General features: G+C 37.9%; 1 protein-coding gene across 1 annotated transcript in view; it reads right to left on the reverse strand.

Annotated features, from left to right (window-relative positions):
- lrfn1 (leucine rich repeat and fibronectin type III domain containing 1) overlaps nucleotides 1–23,678 on the reverse strand; it is a 141,424-nt gene that overhangs the window by 69,621 nt on the left and 48,125 nt on the right. Inside the window, exon 2 of the mRNA XM_085430402.1 lies at nucleotides 6,673–6,724. The gene's annotated coding sequence lies outside the window, so the exon portion shown is untranslated. The remainder of the gene's footprint in view (nucleotides 1–6,672; nucleotides 6,725–23,678) is intronic.

Raw genomic sequence — 23,678 nt, forward strand, 5'->3', positions numbered from 1 at the left:
ATTTTGCGATTAGTCGACTAATCAGATCATCCTCCATTGGACGTAAAACGCACAGTTTATTGCACCAGCGTGCATCTGCTCTTATATAACTATCATTAGCTTACAGCTTTAAGTGTTTAATGTGCTAACTACAAATAAAGACAAAATGGTAGTTTATTAAATTTTAATGAAATTTGCAGATTGTTTCGGTGAAGTTTAATAAACTCCTTGCTATCTAAAATATAACGGGACACTGGAGTATATTCTCGAGCATCTCACACTTCTGATGATCAGTTGTCTGCTTGACGTTTATTCAGCTGTATAAAAACTATAACTTTAATCTCAGCCACACCGATTTACTCAGGAACAAATAAAATACTAAAAAAGCCAAACAATAACATTTTTAAGTTATCTAAATGACTTATATATCATGTTTAACCTGAGTAGCGAAAGACGGCGGTGGGTTTGAAAACGATTTGCCGGGAGTCCGGTGTTCTCACAGGCTCTAGTGAGCCTTGCCCCCGGCTAGCTATCGAGCTGGTGGATAACAGACGTCTCCGAAAAGTCGGAGCGCTTTTGAAAATATGTGGTGTCCTGATAAACTGAGCAGATATTTGAGGTTTACACAGCTACATTCTCGCCTGAAAATATGTTAAACGTTTATTTTGTGACCCAGAAAGAATAATAAGAGTAATATTAAAACTAAGTAGCTGCCGCCATTGTTGGAAACTGAGCTGGGCCGCGCTATGAATTCTGGGACAGAGCTGCTTCTTCTTCTTCGGGGTTTAACGGCAGCTGGCATCCTCGTACATGCAGTGCTGCCATCTTCTGTTTCAGTCCGTTATTACACTCTTAAATCCTACTACTTATTCCTGCGTCTTTTGTGATCTTACAAAGCTTCAAACGACGCGTCGACTATTAAATCAGTCGTCGACGATTTTGATAGTCGACGTAATCGTGACTAGTCGACTAATCGTGGCAGCCCTAGTTAGAATAGACAGTGCATTGCAGTTTTTAGTGTATGGGGCTGCATAGTCACAGCAGCCATCTTGACCCTGTCCACTGCAAAAACCGGCAATAAACGGCAAGGGAGCATCAGAACTGGACCACAAAGCAATGGAAGAGGTTGGCCTGGAGTAATGAATTACTTGGATGGCTGGGGACGAGTGCAACTCTCACATTGGGAGCACATGGCACCCAGATGTACTATGTGAAGATGGCAAGCTGATGGAGGCAGTGTGATGTTTGAGCAATAATTAGCTATGGAAACCTTGGGTCCTGCCATCCATGTGGATGTTATGTTAACATGTACCACCTACCTAAGCACTGTCGCAGAACAACAGCAACACCCTTTCATGAAAACAATATTAGCTGATGGCTGTGGCCTCTTTCAGCAGGATAATGTGCCCTGCCACAAAGGAAAAATGGTTCAGGAATCTCAATTTCAAAAATGATTCGGTTCTCAATTCAATCGCCACATCTATCTATCTATCTATCTATCTATCTATCTATCTATCTATCTATCTATCTATCTCACCAAATACATGAAGCCCACTATCTACAGTAATGAACTGGCCTTACTCTGTGCTGAGCTCTGTTCTTTTCAGTCTTCCTGTATAACAGCTTTTAGAGGGAAAATGAACCAAAGTACTGTAACCTGGATTGCACATGTAATAACATGTCAAAGGTGTCAAACTCATTTCCTGCACTCAGCTCGCTACCAAAGGAGACCAAAATCACCTCCCTGAGAAAATAAATCATAATCCGAGACCGTGTCGTCCACGTTGTTTTTAATTTACACCACTGAGTTAAATCTTCTCTTTGACTGATGACTGAGAACCTTCACAGACAAATCTTCTCTTTGCTAAACTAATTCGAAGAACTCAATCAACTCAACAGAGAATCGCAGATATTCTGCTCGTTTTAGAAAGTCCATAAGAAGCTCTACATCTCGTTTTATGTATTTCTAAGTGAATTCAATTCCCAATGCAAGTGTTTTGCCTTTAAAAGACTTTCTATTTCTATCCAAGTGCCAAATAAACTGATAGCTGCTTTCCTGTGCAGCGCTCCAACGAGACACTCCCTTTGTGCAGAATGTATCCTGCAGAACTGCCAGTTCAGAGGAAGAAAAAAAATCAATGTCCTCTCAAAGTGCCACATTATATAAACCCCAGCAATCAGAAACATGATCAGATTCAATATTTGCACTGTTATGTGGCCATGTTCACTGACATATCATGATATGGTGCATTTGCAGTGTTGTTGTTAATCTTTGGACATTTCTTCTTCTTTTTTTTTGCACTGTTGCATTACAGTATATGTGAAGCTTTTAGATTTGTTTCCCTTTTGTTTGAAAGTTTTAAACGTAGTAAGTGATTAAGAAATAAGATTTCTAAATCACTTAATACATAATAATTAGGGCTGGGCCATATCATACCATTCACAGTAATACCGGTACAATGTCGGGCAACGATAAGAAAATGAAAAATCGCGATAGAATATGGGTAAAATGCGCATGCACTGGGCCTTTGTTTTCATACGCACATGGCGGAAAAAGCATGGCGGCGACGGAGAATGAGAAGGGCGAAAGTAGATTGTTGAATGAAACAGATGAACTAGAATTGGTTTGTAAAAATGCTGCAACTTCAGTGGTGTGGAACTAGTTTAGCTTTCGTCCGTCACATACACAACAAAGCACTATTTTTGGTAGCGCATGCTAGCGGGCCGTCGTTATTGCCATGGTTTTTGGAAAATACGGCACACTTAAAATCACCTTTGATTTTTCTGACAATCGACAGTGCTCCTTATAATCCCGTGTGCCTTGTGTTTGAATTCTGGTTGGGTTTACTGACCTCGAAACAATTTTATGTCGTACATGGCGCTCGAAAATCTGTCAAATGTTTTAGTACGACTTTGCTAAGCTATGAAGCCGCACCACTTGATGGATTGTCGGAGCATTACGGCTGTCGTAGGCAGGAGCCTGGCAGAGTGATACGTACTGTGCTTCAACATAATATTACCGTATTGTGTGTTTATAACCTCTTTTTAAGTTTTGTGGATATTATACATGGTTATGGTCAGACTATGTCGGCCAATTTCCACTGGAAATGCCTTTTGATTAAACTGTCAACAAGGAGTTTGCATTTGCACTGTTAAATTTTTATATAACTTTAATGCACATAAAAAACAGCTGCTTGTTTAAGTGAAAATACATTGATGGGGGTTTTTTTGCACTAATAAAGTTGTGGAGTTGTAAAGTGTTTTGTCTAGTGTCAATTATATCGTCAGTTATATCGTTATCGCAAATTTTCAAATGTATATCGTGATAAATATTTTTATATTTTTATATCATATCGCCCTGCTCTAATAATAATAATAATAATAATGATGATGTGCTCTGTATATGTAGAAAGACACTAAATATCATGAAAGTCCATCCTCCCATTCTTTCCCAACAGACCAGAAAGTCTGCCTGTAAACCAACCAGTGAAGTTTGCAGTAGGCTGTGACGTCAAAACCACATAAGCATAACCCCCACTAGAAGAGATCTGCCTGAGTAGGCACAGACCCTCTGTTTTTTGACTGAGCAGCCACTGCTATTTCCTCACCAGAGTCACTTTTTCAAGCTAAAATATCTCAATCAGGAGCAAAGAACACCAAATCTGTTGTTGTCTGTAAGAGTGAACACAAGAGTCTTCATGTACTCCCAGCATCTGGGGAACTAAATACAAGTGGATTACTTTTATTTTTATGGCAATGTGGTCTGCACCACAGTGGCAAAATCCTTATCTCACAGCCAAGAGATATTTCGAAATTGTAATGCTGAGGCACAGATAGAAATGCTGGAAACCTGGAAACCAAAAATTGTGTTTTTATCATAGAGTTTTTTATTTGTTTCTCTCTGACTCTCTGTGCTTACACATAACTTATTTAAACACAGACAAATTCCTAATGAAGCCTTCCTTGTTTTTCCTTCCTGTGGCCAGACAACGGAATTAGTGAAAAGCAAAACATGACTAATGTACTGCATGTGTGTACTACATGTTAACCAACAGTCACTTACAAGCCATTTCCAAAGACGTTTTTTGGCAAAGTTACCCTGCACATGTTGTGAAACAACAAAATGTCTCAAACAGCTGCCATATCAGGTGAATGTGCTGCTTCTACCATTGGCTTATCCACTGTGTGACTGGCAGACCTGTGTGTGGCGGGTCTGCTGGATTTAAAGCTACAGACACTGAAACGTCTCTTAGATCTTGACACTGTTTAGATTTAATAATATTCTGTATGACAACCAGAGCTGAAACTTGAAATACATGATCAAGGGACATTATCTTGTTAAAAAGGGTCTGAAAACTAAAGCTGTTTTCACACGTGCGCTGAAGTCTTGAACTTCACTAGACATCACCCAGAAAAGCAGCATGTGAGAACAAATAATGTCAGAATCAATCTGTGTAAGGTCCAAGTGATGTCAGATTGAGCCCAAGTGTGAACAGAGCGAGTAATTGCCCAGAGATTTCACAAAGGTGAGTGTGCATTCTGATGACATTTCTATCATGTCACCTGCACGCTCTATCCTGGTGTCCCCCCTCCCCAAGCCCCTGCCTAAACCAAAGAGTATCTCCAGTAGTGTCAAACACACATGCTACGTGTGAAAGAGCAACACTGGACAGTGCGTCCCTGATCATTCAGACAGTTACATGTGACATTTATGTGTGAAAACAGCTAAAAGCTGGGGCAGAAACCGTCTTTTATAATAATAACCTTTTCGCATCTTATGACTCAATAGGACTGCAAAGAAACAAAAAACTCTGCACCTCCTCTTTCTTTACAGGTTAAAGCCTGATACAGCAGCTTTTGCCCAAACATAGATCTTTTCAGACCAACCTGGGTGAGTAACACAAAGTGGAATGAAGAACAACATTCAGGGAAATAAGATGTGTGGGTGCAACGGGGTGAACAGATGACTTTCACCTAGGAGAGTGAGGTTCAATTTGAGTGAAGCTAAAAGTCAGCAGTGACTTGTTTTTGGCGCGTATGTGTGCGTGCTCATCTGGAGGGGGGCTTAGACGAGAGATATATTTAAATTCTGACGTGTGTTTTCTTTTTTTGTTTTTGCCCCTTCAAATTTCAACTTACTGAAAGGATCTGAAAACTCTCTCCACCACTGGTTAAAACCTCCTACAAGCTGAGAAGATCATGAAAATTTGATGACTGTAATAAATTACTCTAGAAGCTTTAGACCACAGATAAGACAGCACCACTCTCCTTAAGTACAGACCTACCAGGTGATTACTGTAAACACAGGAAAACTAATTTAGCAAGGGTGTATCCAGTCATATTACTTCTTTGTTCTCAAATAATAACTTTTGTTTGTTATGGGAATGTTGACACACAACTACCACTGTAGTGGCTTTCATGACATTGATGAAGCTGTAAATAAAGAGCTTGAAAAGTCACAGCATGTCCATTCTTCCTGGAGCAAGAAATACATTTTTACACTAGTCGCAATTAAAGCAAACGCGAAAACAATAGAAGAAAAAAATCTAAAGCGACGTCGCAGTAAGAAGCTTGCATATCCTTTGTTTTTTGGGGGTTTTTTGCACAAAGGCATTTAGGAAAAACTTGTCATTAGAAACATCCAGCTGCTCTATTTTCTGAGCGGTGATAATGTGCTCTCGTAAGACTTTTGACAAGAGGAAGCACACATGAGGCACGAGTTCATGCCGAGTTTATGTCATGTGAGAGTACAGCAGCTGAAAAGCAGCTTCTATCTATCTGCAAACAGAAACGAGGGCAACTTAGAATAACAGCGGCACATTGTAGGTGTTCATCTACCAAGGATCCTGCTTAAGGTGTGATATATGCTTCATTGGAGGCTCATAAATAATTGACTCATTACATAATGGTGAAGACAACCTTCCTTCACTTAGTCATTATTTACTGTATAAAGAAAATTCCTTTGAATATATATGACAAACCGCCAATTCCTGAGGAATCAATGTTGCACACATTCATAAGTTTATCAAACCATCTATTGTATGTATTCTCAATCCGTATTCGCAGCAGCCCAGGGTGTTTTCTGCCGTTCATCAGAGAGGCTGTTTTCTCTATTGAGATAAGAAATTAAATCTGCAGGAGCGGAGGATGCTGGGTTTGCTGCAGGGTGGTGAAGCAGCAGCTCTGATAGTGGAGCCGACTCCCATTGCGCAGGCTATGAGGCAAACAGCCGTGGCGCCAGCCCAACCCTGCCTATGTGAGAGGATAGTTAACAGAGTCACTCAGCTGAGGATCTCTCTCTCGTTCTCTCTCTGCCGCTCTCTCCTTTCTGTATGTGAACATGTGGTTAAAGCTGTATGTGACAAAGCGAAGGAAAAGTATGAGACGCTGTGCTTTTGAATTGCTCTGTTTCTCAATTCGAGCTAGTGTGTGGGAGAAAAAAGGAAATGAAAGAGTAAAACTGCAAGCTTCGCCTTTGTGAAGGGAATATGCTCACATGATGAGTCAAACATATTGACCCTGAGCGATCGATCGAGTCAAAGGGTGACAATCTTCCTTTAGCATATCGTTATCAAAGCCTCTTCCTTTCTGTCCGACTGCCGCCATCACTTTCCTCTCACATTAACAGTCTGGATGTTTTGTAGAGTGTTATGCAAATGTAAAGAGGGTTTTAATTTCAATTTGGGAACTCACCAGAATACTGGGCTGTTTTGGATGCTCCTCACAGGGTTCAGTTCAAAGCAGCCTGCGGAGAGAAATAAACGGTCACACCTTAATGTGCAGGCACAAATAACATTGGGGGCCATATGGCAGCAGTTGTAATAGTGTCAGAATTGTAAAAAGGTTCAATTTATAGTTCAATCTTTAATTCCATCCCAGACTTAATACAAATGACTTGATATTTCTGTCTTGGTGGAACAAATAATTTTCTGCCTACAGAGCCTCTTACCCAGGTAGAATTTTCGAGAAGAAATATCGCTCTACTTGCCTCCTACTCTAAAGAAGATTTCCAGCTTTACATAGATAATTAATACTTTTCTCAAGTCTATATAATAATTAACCTTGGATTGTCATTACAGCTATTAAATAGGATGAATGGATTCAATGAATGCCGACTGCTGAATGCTGAACATGTCGTTTCTGGAGGTTTTGCGACCTTCTTTTGTGCCATGCACTAAGTAACACACTGCATTATCGCTGCAAATTTTATTATTAAGATGTCACCCATAGAAAAATCGAGAGGTTCAGTAAAGGTAATAACTTTAATAGAATGATAAAGAAATACCGTAAGGTATTTTAATCCAATACAGCCTCCACACTGACCAAGCGATTAAAGATTATATTGCGGGCACAGAAACAATCTGTCCCAGCTCATTAATTACACCCGCCTTTTCAGTTAAACAGTTATTTAATGAATTAAATTAATCATCTAACTAATCATTTCATTAATTAACAACATCTGCACTGATTCTTCTGCACTGTCTCAAAGCTGTGAACCAACCTTAAACCTCTTATTAGCAATACCAAAACCTTTTACTACCTTTATGCTAAAAGGTCAAAGCAGGATCAAGTTTTTACAGATAGATGGCTTTAGCTTCCTCTCTCCAAATTTTTAATAAAAGACATTTTATGAATTCATAAAGATATTAGCTCATTTGGAATTTGATGGCAACACAAGGCTGGAAACGTAATTGGTATTAAACAGAAAAGACTGAAAAATGAAAAATCATTTAGCAAAGAATTAGGTTAATTGGCAACAAGTCAGTAACACCACTGGGTTTAAAATAGCATCTTAGAGAGGAAGAGTTTCTCAGAAGATGCACAAGATACCCAAATTTGCAAAAAGACTGCATCTACAAATTATAGAATCATGTTTCTCAACGTAAAATTGCAAAGGCTGGGAATATCTCTCGTACCTCTGTATGGTACGTAACATCATCAAACAATTGCGATTATCTGGAGAAATCTCTGTGTGAAAGGGACAAGGCCAAAACTCAATGTCAGAGGCCTGTGATCTTCAGGCCCTCAAGAGCTCCTGCATTAAAATCACTGTATGGGCTCAGGAACACTTCCAGAAGTGCAAGCTGAAGCTCTTTCACACAAAGAAGAAGCTATATGTGAACATGAAACAGAAATGCCACCATTGTCTTTGGGCCACTGTTCATTTGAAATATGAGGCAATTGGAAAACTATGAACATGGGTAATCTGCATCCTCCAGATTACACAGAAAAGAGAAGAGGGACAATCTGTCTTGTCATCAGCATTTAGCTCAAAAGCCCAGGTTTCTGATGGTATGAGGATGCACTACTGCTTATAGAACTGGCAGCTTCACATCTGGAAAGACACCAATAACCTCCTAAGACCCGAACTCTTCCACGGCATGCATTTTTAATTTCTCTTTGATATTTGGGCTGATTGGGACCTGATGAATGTAGAAACAAAGAATAACCAGATTTTTTTTTTTTTTACCTGATTTTTGTTTTTAAGAAAAATGAGAGCCACATATGAGGATATTCGTTTAAAATTTTGATAGAACACTAGCAGTATAATGTCCTTGTAAGTGGATATCAGTAGAGCAAAATTGAGTATTTTAGTCTAAATAACCCAAAATGTGATGTCCACATATGTGGACGCCAGGTCCTAGGAGGTTAATGCTAGAAGGTATATACAGGTTATAGGGCAACATATACAATGTCTTGCATATTTCAGTAAGTCAATGCTAAAACAAATTTCCCACGTGTGGGACTAATAAAGGTTATCTTATCTTATCTTATCTTATCTTATCTTAAAGAACATAATGCAGCTATTGAAACAGCATGGTTTCACAACAGAAGACTCCCTGAACTGCTGACCTGGCCTGCCTGTACACATTTGGACCACCAGGAAGTGAAAATTACAGTAAAGAAGACCCAGGGCTGTTGAGCAGCTCGAATCCTTTATCAGACAAAAATGAGACAACATTCCTCTTCCAAAAGTCCAGCAGCTGCTCTCCTTAGTTCCCAGATGTTTACATACTGTTATTAGAAGAAGAGGGGATGCTACACAATCATAAACACAGCCCATTAAACACAAAGATGTGTTGCTGCTATTAAATTCAGAATGAGAAATTGCTCAATTTCTCAGCTTAAACATTTCATATGTTTTCTGTGGGTAATTGCCAAAAAAACTTATTTCATTCTGATTTTCTTTAGATTTTACAAGCGTCCCAACTTGAGTTCATAGTACTGCATGCCAAAAATATTCCACTAGATATTTTTGATCCATCAACTTGTATTCAAGTGAGTAAAATGTGTTGTTGTTGTTGTTGTTGTTTTTTTTTAATTGACAACAACTAACTCACATCACCCACCATAAAAACCAATGGTAATATCTGGCAGACAGATGATCTGTTATTAACACGTTTAAAGCACTGACTGGGTATAAACCCAGCATGTACCATCTAAGTTTGGTGTAAACACTTTCCCAAATACACAAAGAAAATGTCAAATCTCATTGAAGCCACTGCAGAAATGTAAATAGGTTAAAATTATTCAAGGCAGCTTTCTGTCTCTCCCCAGTTCACTAAATGTGCACATGGAGCTATCATTTTTAATTGAAGCTTTAGGAGATGACGGAAAAGAGGAACAGTTTTTCAGGAGTAATGACAACATAGGAATAGCTCTGATTCTCCTCTGTCAAATTTAATTGCCAAAACAGCCATCTTGATTAAAATCTCAACAGCCCTTTTTATCAGTCCCAGCCATGGCAGAGAAAGCGTGTTTGTCCAAGCAATAAATATTTACCAACCCAAACTCTCCATTCTACCAAGTGTAAACAAGGTAAGTCTCTACAAAAGACCCTGACATTGAGAGCAACCTTTAGAGGTTGTTCAGTAGCAATCAATTACATCAGATAGAGACATGCCCCCACTTCTTCTTCTGTGTCAAGTTTGCGGCTCACCTCCTGCCTACACGGGCTCTCTTAACGTGCACTGTGGGTGATATTCCAAACATTAGCTAAATCCAAAATCATCAAGTTTAATCTAATACAGCTTATTTTCTTTTACATTACATAATGTCAAAGAGCCAGCATTCCCTGACCTAAACAGCAATGTGAAAAGTACAATTTCATGGTTGCTGCTCTTCCCTGAGATGCCTATTCTATCTCTGTGTTCTTAAAGGACTAAAGATTTGACTAATACGTACTGTACACACTCGAGCTGCAAATATCACCAGTGCTTTTCAAGACGGTTTAAGCCGTCATAGCACATATTGTAAATGCACGCTACCTGCCCCTCCATCGACTCATCAAACTCCCACTCAGACACATCAAACACATCCAGTGCGTGTGCATCCGCGTCACTTGAGTGACATGCCGATTGGGTTTTGTGCGAGGATTTTCTACTCTGCATATGGCTGATTGCTGCTATTTCTCTAATTAAAAACACTGTAGAGGGATGTGTGACTTCCAGTGGCGAGGAGAAAGGTCGGATGCTCGAAAACAAAAGCAGTTTTTTCTTCAAAACATCTTTCCGAGATCAGATGTCATTAGACTCATATACCGCCTCTAGCCAGTTCTTCAGTTGTGCCAAAACAGATGGTGTGTGTAGCTTTTAAAGCTCGACTCCTGTGGCTAAAAATATATAGGGCTCAGAGCTTGTTAATTCCCTTCAATCAATATATTTGCCTTTATTTTCTCTGTCGTTACAAAGAAAAGTAACTCATATTGATTATTATTTAACAGACTGAAATTTTTAATGATTTAATTCACCCAAATCTACATATCTTAAGTATTTTCTGTCATACAGTGAGAAGTAACATTTCATATGCTCACATTCACAATGCAGAACCACAAAAGATTTTTGCTACAATGACTAATTTAGCCAAATACCAGCTAATTCTAGTACTATAACTGCCTAATCAATTACCAGCAACACTGTCTTCCATAAAAATAATATCATCACTCTAAATTCTATACATTTAAAGTCTTATATAATTGTTATACTGGTGATTTCTATTTGACTGATGATTCATTAGATACTGCAGCAGTGAGTGTGGAGGTTTGCTTCTCCCTGCTTTTGTTAACCCAGCGTAGCAACCCAGGCTTTTCATCTGCAGCCATCCTCAAGGACAAACAGCTTTTTGTTCACCGCTTTTTGATAACCTCAGCCGTTCAGTACACAGGGTGAGGCAGCCGCTTGGATAGAGGTAAGCTTGGATTTTAATCACGCCCCGCATACTGACAAAATGGAAGCTTTTAGATGACTACTCTAGTTTTATCCCCCCAAAATGATGTCACGTTACTGATGGCCATAGAAACTTTATCAGTCGAAGCACTCTGTAGAATTCCTAATGTGTTTTTCATTAGTAATAATCATGACTCAGCAGTCTCTCAAACTGATGGCAGTAATAGCACCAGGACCACCTTTAGCAGCAATAACTTTAAGTAATCATTTTCTCTATGCCTTTATCAGTCTCTCACATCACTGTGCAGAAATTCTGGTCCACTCTTCTTTACAGCGTTGCTTGAGTTCAGTGGAGGATTGCAGAAAGGTCACTTATATACAGAGTTCACAGTCAACTCACGATATCCTCTGTGGCTACAAATCACACCCAAATCATCGCCCCTCCACCACCGTGCCTCCCAGTTAATGTGAGGCATCTCCATTTTGGTCTCATCTTTCTAAGGACGCTGTTTTGTGGTTTGTTCAAATGCAACTTTGTAAACCTAAGCCATGCTGCCATGTTTTTTTTGTTGTTTTGTTTTTTTTAGAGAAAAGAGGTTTTCTCCCCAAGCCAGACTTGTTCAGTCATCTCTTCAATTCTGCTGTTATTAGCTTTAACATTTAGCATGCTAACTGAGGTCTGTAGTGTCTAAGATGTAGCGCTTTGGGTTTTTTTTTCATTAGACCCACCATTAGATGGTCTGACCTATGAAATTGTGTTATTGTGTTACCACACATGCTCCTGACCAGCAAACTCCCAAAATTTCTGCTTGTGGTCACACAAAGTGGATTTGATAAGCAGTACATTGAAAGACCCTGGAATATTAAATCTCTATACCTCCGTCTAAAATATGTTTAAAAATAGCAAGCGAATAGAATACATACGTCTCTATTACTCTGCTTGACTTGCCAGAAGGTTAATGTAAATATTTTAAGGCCGTGGCCCAGGTTGCGATCAAATAAACAAATAAAGAACCATATATACAATAGGGGTGGGGGGAAAAAATCGATACTGTGTAGTATCGTGATATTTTGTTTGCTAATAATGTCTCGATACAGGGACAGCAGAAATCAATATTTTGTTACAAAAAAAGTTTTTGTGCTCTGACTTCAGAGCATGTTGATCCTTTTTCTGAGCAAGAATACTGGCATTCCTTCACTGTCCAAATGTGTTTAACTTTTTTTTGGCAGCAATAAACATGACAGTTTACTTATTTTAATTTAAGACATGTTTTATTTTAATTAAGTTTAAAACTTTTTTATTTATTATATTTTATATTTTGTTTTAATTTACTTTCAAATTCTTCAGTTGCTGAATGGGCTGCATAGTTTTCATAAATTGCATAGTTCAGAATAGCTATAATTGTACCAGATGGTTGCATTCAGTTAAGTTGGACTAGTATGTAATACAAACCGTTCCGTTTGTCAACTTTGATATTAGATAAAATGAATATTGATAAAGTTTAACTTTATGTACAGAATCTGAATATCGCAGATATTTTAAAAAAATCGCAATAATATCGTATCGTGCGTTAAGTATTGTGATAATATCGTATCGTGGGATGTATGGTGATTCCCACCTCTAATATACAAATTGGGGTTATGAACCTAACCAGTCAGATGAATTGTAAATAGTAAGAGGCATATGGAGGCCTAGGGAGTCTGAGCAAGAAGCGACATAATGAGAAGAAATGAGAAGAAAAAGGATGCAAAGATGCAAATACCCACGCCATTACAATGCATGCTCAAGTGATGGTTTGACTGCAGTGTTTTTCCTCTCTTGAGGATGTTAAATATGCTGTGATTTTTATCAGACACCAAACAGCCGATTTAGCAGACAGCATATGGCTCTCTTAGCATGCCCACAGTTGGCATACTGTCCATTACCAGTACCTCTAGGGCAGCCAATGTGACCTCTAGAGAGCAGAGCGCTCCCAGACAAAGGCAACAACCTAAGGCAAAGGCCAGCTGAGGGCTGAACTGCAAAGAGCGGGGACACATGAATGTGCAAATGCAAAAATGTGCTTATGTTTTACGATAACATTTATCATGACTAGGATGTTGTGACTCCTTTGTTAGGAAGGAAATCTCTTTGTGGTGCAGAAAGTGACCACTGAGACACTGAGCAATAATACATGATGCCGGAGAGAATCACATCAAATAAGATACGCTCTAATAATTGCCATGGTTATGCAGCTATTTTTAATAAAAAAAAGCACACAGTTACATTTGCAAGTCTATGTTATCCTAAACAGTGTACTACATATATAAGTCAGTGAACCACAGAGAGCAAGGTGACTGAGTAGTACCCTTTAGTCAGCTCATATGATAAACTATAAACAGAACACGGCTGTGCACAACTTGGCCAAAGAGGTCAGCAGGGTCAGCGGTGTGTCTTGGACATGCAAACTAAGAGCATGTGAAGAATCAGAGTTTCCCCTCAAATCTTGATGAGTCAGGATGGATCGTCTCCGTGGCTCATCATCTGATGCTACGGTAGTAAGCTCTTTCCCCTCCCCTTTCCCCTTTGCGAACAGAAGCCTCTGATGATGTCCGTAATGCTATTTATACACTTAGGCACACTCAGCACATTTACCAGCATCGCATAAATAATCAGCAGGTATGAGAGACAGCGTGCAAGAAGGATAGGTTTGCTATCGGTTACAACAACTTCTGGCTTCCTAATTTCACAGAGAAATGTACCAGGTGTGGAACAACACAGTTCTGGCTGCATCTCCCGGGTTATTTCATTCTGTGCTGATGTACTCGGCTCAAAACTGAAACTGAGGTTTTACTGCAGACATAAACAAGCAACTGTCTGTAATAATGGGCATTTTTAATGCAAAATCTTTAATGGGCATATAGATTCTTCTGAGCAGTATAATACAGTGCCAGAGAACTTAAACTCCATATCAGAAACATGTCAGGTTTCTTACTAATAGGACACTGCACAACTTTAAATTCTCTGCAGAGGTGTGCTGTAGCAACTGGCCACTTAGTTTTCTGAATAAAAAACAAGAATACATCATTCATAAGCTAAAATAATTACCACACCATAGCACTGCAAAACATTTTTGGTTTACTAGCTGATGAGCATGTTACAACACAAAATATTCATTGTTGACACAAAATATTCACACACAATTATATATATATATATATATATATATATATATATATATATATATATATATATATATATATATATGCATGTATGCACTATATGCACATGACAGTAATCAAGATAAAAACAGAAGCATGTTGTACCCAAAGTATTGCTTTTTTTCTCCTTTTTTCTGTTATTGGTATTATTATTCAGCCCTGGACTTTGCATTAGTGGAACTGTTTTTTGTTTTTCTCTCTTTTTTTTTACCCTTAATTTGAAGGCAGACTGTATACAGAGTCCAGAAATGAAACCCCACGATTTTTTCTGCAAAAATGGCTGCAAATTTGAACACAACTGCAAACAAATGATGTAAACACAAATCGTGTCCAAAAATGCTATTGAATTTTTGGCCCCGCAGTTAATTTGGCATTCTGGAATACAGTCTCTCTCGTTAGACTGCTTGCACTGACTGTCTAGTCGCCAGTACTACATAATCACGCCCTTCATTTACATCTCCTACTAATGTTTACAGAAAAATAAACACGGAAACATACAGATATACCGCTTCGGTAACAGAAGCTAATGTCTGCTGTGTTCATTCCATTTAAGGCAGAAGGCTATTTACTCAAGGGGTTCAAGGAGAATCCAGACCAGCTTCCTTGTGAGAAAACGGTTCTGATGCAGGAGGGGCCAAGCCCCAAAGCACTAAAATACTGCACCCCAAACACGATTATCCAGCACTTTAAATATTCTTCCAAGGGTACATAATGTCCCTGTTTAAATTTGTGTGACAGAAAAATCCTTCCAGGCTTATATCGTGTTAGATGTGGTTTTTCAAATGTAGACACACAGTAAGAATTGACATGAAATAAATGGAAAAGTCAAGCTGCATAGGTGCAACTCTCATTGTGAGGACAAAGGGAGCATTGTGGGACAGCAAAGTCCCCAAAACACATAAGGGGAGAGTTTCATTTTTAAATCTCTAGCTTCTTTATTGTTACACTGACATATGTCTATAAAACAGCTGAGGGGAGGAGAAGACTGATAAAAACCCATTAGTTAACTAAATGAGCACAATGAGCTATGCAGAAGTTGAGAAGTGGTTTTGTTGAAGAGTTGGCTTGGACAGGAAAGGGAAAAACCACAGCTCAGTTCGGCTGCAGTGGACAGTTTTTCTTTATTTATTTTATTACTTGATTTCCTTGGACTACAAAGAAGCTTTTGTGTGTCATGACTTCTTTTTTTCCTACCACAGTAAAGTTAAAGCAACAACAAGAGCACAAACATCAGAACGTTACCAGTTGTTTCACATATTTCTGACACTGCCCCCAGTAACACTAGACAGCTACAGTATGTAGACGTGTCTGCAAGGCTCTGCAAACACAGCTAGCACCAAGCTTATAGCACTAGTGCTGAGACTACACAGCATCATGCTGGAGGCTTGATGCACTGGCACTCCCAACGTGACGCTCTTCAACAACACCAGAGAAGCAGTGCTTATACTGTTTATACTGCTTATACTGGATATCTACAGTATAAAACCACCAATTCATCACATATACACGTAAACCCACATTATTACTCTGATTATTAAATGTCATATGGATGGTGATTGATTTATTTACAAAGCTCATGTTAACACAAAGGATAAAACCAAAACAGTCAATAATAAAGAGAAATCATTGTTGAAATACAATTTTAAAAATTGTCATTTTTCAATGACTTGTGGATAATTTAACCTTAAGCTTATAAATGTCACTTTGACTAATAAGTTACAGACTTATTAGTGGAGAATTGACCAGCAATACAATGTTTTCCTACACAGTATACCATGACACCTCGCTTTAGATTCAATCACGATCATAGCACCAACAGTTCTTACTAATGAACTGCATTTATGTGTAGTTTAGTGTGCGTGTGTGTGAGATACATGTTTTTTTTAATCCATGCGTATCGCTTGCAGCTGCTCAGTTTGTGTACTTTCTGGTAGAGCCTGGTGCCATGTCAGGTGGCTTGGTTTATTTATAAAGACAGCCACACAGATTTGACAGACTGTTTAATTTTACTTTGAAACTGTGCAGCACATATGTTACAGTAGTGACTACAGCCGTTACATGCACCACATTATGGCTACAGCTATTTAATCAGCTGAAAGGGAAGACATTCACACATTTGATATGTCACTTTGCATGATGTTATAGGTAAAATGAATCCATGATGTGTGTGTTTTCTACTGGTACTCGAATTAAAATTTCAAAGTGTTAGTGATGGAATGCATTTGCACTTTCATACAAGCTGAATAACAAACAGGTTTCACCTCATGAGCTTTATTAACACATCTTCAGCCTGTATGTATAATTTATGGCATGAACATGTCAAAACATGGGATGTGGAAGCCACAAAATGACCCCAACAAATATATGTCTGGCGCAAGCGTTAAACTATCACTTAATCATCTGCATATCTGCCTATAAGGAAACAAAACTGTTACTTATGAACTGTTATTTACAAGGTTCCAGTAAAGAAAGAAGCAAAACAAAACAAAAGAGATAAAAGAAAAAACATAAGTTGTAAATTTTGCTGGGCAGAGGCCGCCAGTTTGGTTGTCATTTTAAGTTTGTGCCCATTCAGTAAAAGAAAATACTAATGTAGTACTGTGCAAACGTCTTCGTTTTACCCTTTTGTTTCCAATGAGCTGACCTTCCAATAAGTTTTTAAAGTGGCTTTCAGCAAAAAATCTCCAGGTTTTGTGAAGGTCTTTTAAAGTTTTGATTGTTTTATTAGAGGAATATTTTTGTGTGTGTTAAGCCACTTAACACTGACCTATGAATTATTCAGGCATTAAAAAAAGCACCTAATTTAAGGGATGAACCAGTGTTGTATCTGCACAATTTAACAGACAATTTAGCAAAGAACCAATTCTGAATTGTATCTTTAGCCACTTTGTTAGCAGTCTGTCAGAAAACATATAATTTGGTCCCGCTTCTTTAGTTGAATCTCTGTAAAATACCAAAGATAACACACTTTTACAGGCGTAAAAACAGTATTTTTGATTTGATAAGTTGATTCCCAAAGAGTAAAAATCTGGCATATCTGCATGCTGTGCAGTGTGTCCTTTAAAAATTGAGGACAATGAACATGTGTGGAACAAAAGACGGAGCGACAGAGCTAAAAAAAAACAACCCAAAAAAAAACCAACCTATCTATAGCCGATGCACAGTATCTGAAAGTCATGAAAAAATAAAATGGAAATACAGCAGAGACCTGACACAGGAACTGAGAGATGCAACTTGCCTTTTACTTGAGCTGCTTAAAGAAATTACAAGAAAGAACCAAAAGAGTTTCAGCTATGTTGAAGTATAAAGGCAATCATAATGAAAAGCTTTTGAAAAACTCTTTTTTTTTGCCTTGTATACATGCATTTCCATGTATGTTTGCATATGTATCAATAAATAACTGCAAGTATTTCCCATTTTCTCTAGCAAAATATAAATGAGGTTTGGCCCAAGACTTTTGCACTGTACTGTAAGGATGCAACTCTGATGACTCTTATAGCTTTGCCTGTGCAGAAAATGGAAAGTGGAAAGATTTCCTTTTAAGCCTGCAAGAGAGACAAAGTTAAAGGTATTTTGAGGATAATTTAAAATCCAAAAGTGAGAGCCACAAACCCACAGCTTATAATACCACAGTAAAGTACATGAAATTTTATTTTTAATTTCCTAAAAAACACAAATTTGTGTGTAATACAGTAACAAAACAAATTTGAAAAGGGTTGAACATAACTGCAACCGATCATTTAATATTAAAGGTTGAAGATGAAGTCATTTTCTTGCAATGTAGTTTGATCTTAACTTTTTTATTTTTTCTAATGTAGTGGGACGTATCATAACGTTACTCACATTTTAACATGCTTTTAGAAGAATACAGACATACGAAGCTTCAGGAATAATCACATAGAGAAATGGATATTTAGTTTATACTTTCCATATGTCTTATGTTCCAACATTCAACCTTCCACTGATGACTAAACCTCTTCAAATCTTCAGATTCTGGCAATGAAATCTGAAGTCCATGTTAATGCAATGTAACATGAGATGACACAATGAAACTTTAATGAGTTCCACGAGAAACTGGCCTGCTGCCGCAGCAAATATTGACAGGGTATTATAAGAACATCCAGAAATATTTTTTGTTCAGCACAGAGTGTCATTTCTGATATGTTAGTCATGGGATTTAAAATTCTTGGCAATAAAATAAAGAAGCAAAAACAATGCCATTTCCAACATTTAGCAGCATCTGAATGTGTAAGAATTTGCCTCAACCTGCTTGTTTTGAAAAGTGATTGTTTTCATACATCTCCCAGGCTGTCATAGTTAGCTGGACATGGACAGCCTTGCTTAGTCACTATGACAGAACATTGCTTCCATAAAGCATCAGAAGTGCTCCGCTTTGATCCACAGTTACAGTCTTATCTGAACTCAGACATCAAGTGTGCAAAGAGCACCATTGTTTGTTCGGGTCCTGTGATGTACTTGAGTGCTAGCTTTGCATGTCCTGTTATTTACTTCAGTATCTAAGGGCTCCATAAATGCCACAGCACTGGGCTGCAAAGCATAGGACGCAGCCTGAAATAGTATTTCATCAATAGTTTAGATTTGCTCTGCCATTACAGTGCCAGTGGATTTACAATTGATAATAATAGCAAACTGACAACTACACTGCAAACACTATGATCAGAAACAACAGTAAGCCTGATAAACCATGGTACCCTATCCATTTATGTCAGGCTATTGACATCCTTGCAGATATTGAAAGGGATTATGTGACTTAAGTCTGCATGTTTTGCATGCCTGAAGAAGTGTTCTACTTGGATGGAAGCTGATCTTGCCGTGCCAGTCAGCTCTGTCTGACTACTGACTTCCTCCTTTGCAGATAATCCCATGAAAAAGACAACTCTTTAATGCTTAACATCCTTAACACAGCTCTCTCAATTCCTTGAATCAAAATTAGCCACCATGCACACACAATCCATTTTGTGCCTCAACACAGACCTTTCCCACATTCCACTGAAGATGTGCCATGAACATGAATAAGGTTCAAAGTGACTGGTGTAAAAAGGCATCGCTGATAAGGCATGTGGCGATTTTGGGCATACATGACACATTGAGACACAGTTTGTAGCAGATATCAAATTCATTCATCTTCTCTTGGGCTTTGCTATGAAGAACTGCAGATTTCCATTAAGATTAAACAATACTGTGGTGGGATGCCCACAAAAACAATATTTACTGTAGGGTTTTATAAAAAGACAATAACCAATTGATAGTAATGCTGTTTCTTGTACTATATGTACAACCAGACCTCCTGCTTTTACATACAGTGAATTATATTGAGTGAAGTCAATACAGAATTTAGCCTGATCCAGTTCTTTGATATAACATTATTACACGGTAAAGGGTAAACTCACGCTCTCAGTTATATATATATATATATATATATATATATATATATATATATATATATATATATATATATATATATATATATATATATATATATATATATATATATATATATATATATATATATATATATATATATAAGTCCAGCATAAAATGTAAAGCTGGGTTTTTTCTCTGGACATCTGCGGCTGACAAAAATGAAAAAAAGAAGAAAAAGAAATATGGGCATGCATCTGCATGAATAAATGACATTACTGGCCAAATGCTCTCAACACCTCCCAACAGATTCTGAGAAGGAGCAGTGAAAGGCGGAGAAATATGACTGCAGTCAAACAGATTGTTTGCTAAGAAATTGCTAAGAAATGTCAATCAAAATACCCTCGAGTGCAGGTTGAGTCAGTGCGCCTACACACAGAACAAACTTCAAGAATGAAGAGAAACCCCAAAATATACCCTGTGCATGTCCACCTCTTAATTCTTCACTAAAGAAAATGATTTTCTGCCTGTTGTTTATGAGTTAACATTTATCAACATGCCAACACAAAAAAATATGTTATAAATAAATTATTTATAATAACATAAGGAGAAGAGGCATATGAAAAAAACTGAGACATAAGAAGCTATAGAAATTGTAGACAAATGAAGACAGATTTGCAAATGTTTCTAATTTGCTAATACATAAAGGACAGATACAGGTTAAAACTGAAATTCAAAATGAACAAGTTCACATTATTTTGTTCCACATTTGACACTTTCTCCTGCATGCTAATGGGGGATGCTCAGGCTGACATACTTTATCCAATCACTGTGCCAGGCATGTGTGTGTCTTTGTATGGTCAGTGTGAAAGATTACAATGACATTGCCTCTCAGAGAGCATTACTGTTATCTGAAGTCAGGGTTAAGCTTCATTTTTGGCTCAAGTCAGTGTCCAGGCTACAGAAACACATTTGCGTGTATTTATTCAAAAAGCTAACTAAATATTGCAGTTCAGTTGTGCAGTTAGCAGTTATTGATTTGTAGAGTTGAAAAGTTGCTGGAACTGCAAAAGGGAATGACCACAAAACATTTCGCCACCAAGGAGAAGAAAAAGTACAACAAACAAAGATCAATGAAGCATGAAGGAAGAGCAGTGGACAACTCAGTTTCGCTCTACTAAAAGTAAATTCTTTGCACATTGTGACTTCTGACTCCTCCATTGTAGGGGGAAAAGACCAATAACAACACTATCAGCTGTTCCACGTATTTTTGCCACCAAGTGGCAGTCGACAGCTACAACTTGGAGATGCAGTGGCGTTCACTCAGGACGAAGCAAGGCAACCGCTGCTTGCCTAGTCAAATCTAAAAATAGACCTCTAATATTCTATACTAAAGCAGAAGCAGTCTATCTCCTTTAAACTCAAATAGCATCCTGTCACAAGGCTTCTTGCCTTGGCTGCAGTTGGCCATTGTCCCTGGAATCTCCGCTTGCTTTCGATCCCGTTGGAGACTGTAGCATGTCTCTTTTTCATGGGTGTGTTCATCTGCCGTTAGCAATACCTAGAGATTGTCCAGCTGAGAGACCAGTAGCTTTTACTGGTATTTATGCGAGCACATTGTAGATAACAGCTTTGAGATCAGGTACCATCTGGGCTTTGGGTGGCAACACAGCAAGCAAGTAAACGGGCTTCTGTGATTTATCATCATAACAGATCATTTTCTTCTTGTTAACCACCTTGTCCAGGCTGCATGATGTAGTGAAGATAGAGTGCAGTGTGAAAAAGTTTTTAATAACTTCTTTAGCATATTTGTAAAGAAAACCTTGATGATGGAGAGTACACGTCAAATCCAGTTTAATAAAACAAGCAAGTGAAACAGCTGTAGACTGCACTTTCAGATTAGCATCTATGAGAAATCATATGTGGACCAAATGTACACAGTTCAACGAGCAGTTTTGCCAATATTCCACCCTCATTTTTCATTCATATTTTTAATCCCTCTGTAGATATTGATAGTTAACCATAAGCTAATATTAAATCATTTGTGGTAATATAGTGCTTGCCATTCTGCATAAATCTTCGAATGCCACCGTGTAGATGACACGTACCCCACCTTTACCAATCCCCAAGTTTCTAACTGAAGATTGAAAATATGTTCTTTACTCTTCATGGTTAGATGATTGCTGGTGCTCTGTGCTAATGTTTCCACTGTCTTGCCACTGAAATTTACTGGAATGACTTTTGGGACAATGAGCCCATCACAGAGAGACAGATCAATTCTGAAGCAGTCAAGCAACAATAAAAGAAAAACAAAAAACAAAACACAAAGCACAAAACAAATGAGAATTATTAAGAAATGTTCCACAGATTCAAGTTAGATGTAAGAACTGTGTCAGAGCCACAGTGGTCAGACGAAACATGCGGGGATTAAATATGCAAGTCTGTACACACAATATTCCTGCACTAAAGCAAATATACACATATTGCCTTATTTCAAGTATTAAAAAAGGATCTTACTTTAAAAAAAAACATATACATAGTGATAAAATTGTACAATCACATAAGGAAAACCTGATGTACTGAGCAGCAGTGTTTAGTACTATCCATCTGGCTGTGGAGAAGGAAGACCACATGGACACTATCCTCAACTCTCACAAAATTTATGTAGATAATATTACAGTTCATCTTGTCATATATAAAGACTGGCTACAGATTACAGTAAAAAACAGGGTCCTCTGCAACTTAATGAGTTCAGTTTCTTTCATGTACAGGGTTTTCTTAAATGTTATAACTGATACAAAAATAAGAACTGCATATTTTTAGTTACAGTTTAAAAACTAGAAGACTGGAGTTCAAAGATGAAACAAGCCCAGTGCACTCGATCACACAGTTTCTTTTGATGTTAACAAAGTTTCTAAAGTAGGTTAGCAAACATCTGAAAGTGGCTAGCTAACTGTTCACCTGGGAGCATAACTGCTCATGTAAAGAGAGATAAAACATAATCACAAGCAAATAATATCATTTATCTTCACGTGTAAATTCAACAACTTGAGTGTGTAGAAGTCATTGTCCAAGCGCACAAAGAAGCCATCACAAATGCAAGAGTGACCAGGTGGTGAGCGCTAGAGCTGATTCGTGCTGTTATAGCAGTTTACAAAGTTCAAAGTTGAATTTGGTTTGCCTGAATCAATCTGAGGCTTCAGAATTTACTTTTGAATCCTCAGTTTCTCCACATTTAATATAATACAACGATAGTCAGTATCTATACTACTACAAAGCAAACAATTACTGTTCATAATTCATTTGGCAAACTTAATTTGTTTCCTCTGACCCTTGGTTTTCAGTTTTGATGGATAATAGGGCATATAATTGACATAAGTGTGAATGGCTGTTTCTCACTGTTTGCCTTGTGAGGGGCTGTCAATCTGACCAGGTTTATGCTCTACTGCTGACCCAGTGTCTCTGTGATCCTTAAGTGAGTAAACAGTAAAAAAAAAAAACAGGTAGACTGATGGCAGTTTAAAAAAAAAGGTGGATATGAGCGCTAATAGTTGTCTGACTGTGTGTTAGCCTTGTGATTGACAGCTACTATGACCCTGGTTGGACAAACGGTTAACGAAATAGTTGGATGGAGAGGTGTACAGATTGGTTGATGGATCAGTGTCATAACAGAACTCAAGCGACTTAGAGCAACAATCGTGATTAAATAATGTAATTGCACATTAAAAATAGCAGTAATGAATTAATAATTTAGAATGCCTTAATATTAAAAAGTGCAGAAATAGCCACAATGCTTTAAAATGTAATGCATAGTTTAAAAAAATCCCACTTGTATATTTTATATAAAAACTGGAAACTGTGTGTTGGAAAAGGAGGAAACATTGATCAGAACACAGACGGTTAAGTTGAACATGTGTCTATCTTAACCCAGATTAGCAGCAACTGTTCCCC

The sequence above is a fragment of the Copadichromis virginalis genome, linkage group LG14, assembly GCF_057382275.1.
Source record: "Copadichromis virginalis isolate Kocher_CV1m ecotype Utaka linkage group LG14, C_Virginalis_male_GT1.1, whole genome shotgun sequence".
Lineage (NCBI taxonomy): Eukaryota > Metazoa > Chordata > Actinopteri > Cichliformes > Cichlidae > Copadichromis > Copadichromis virginalis.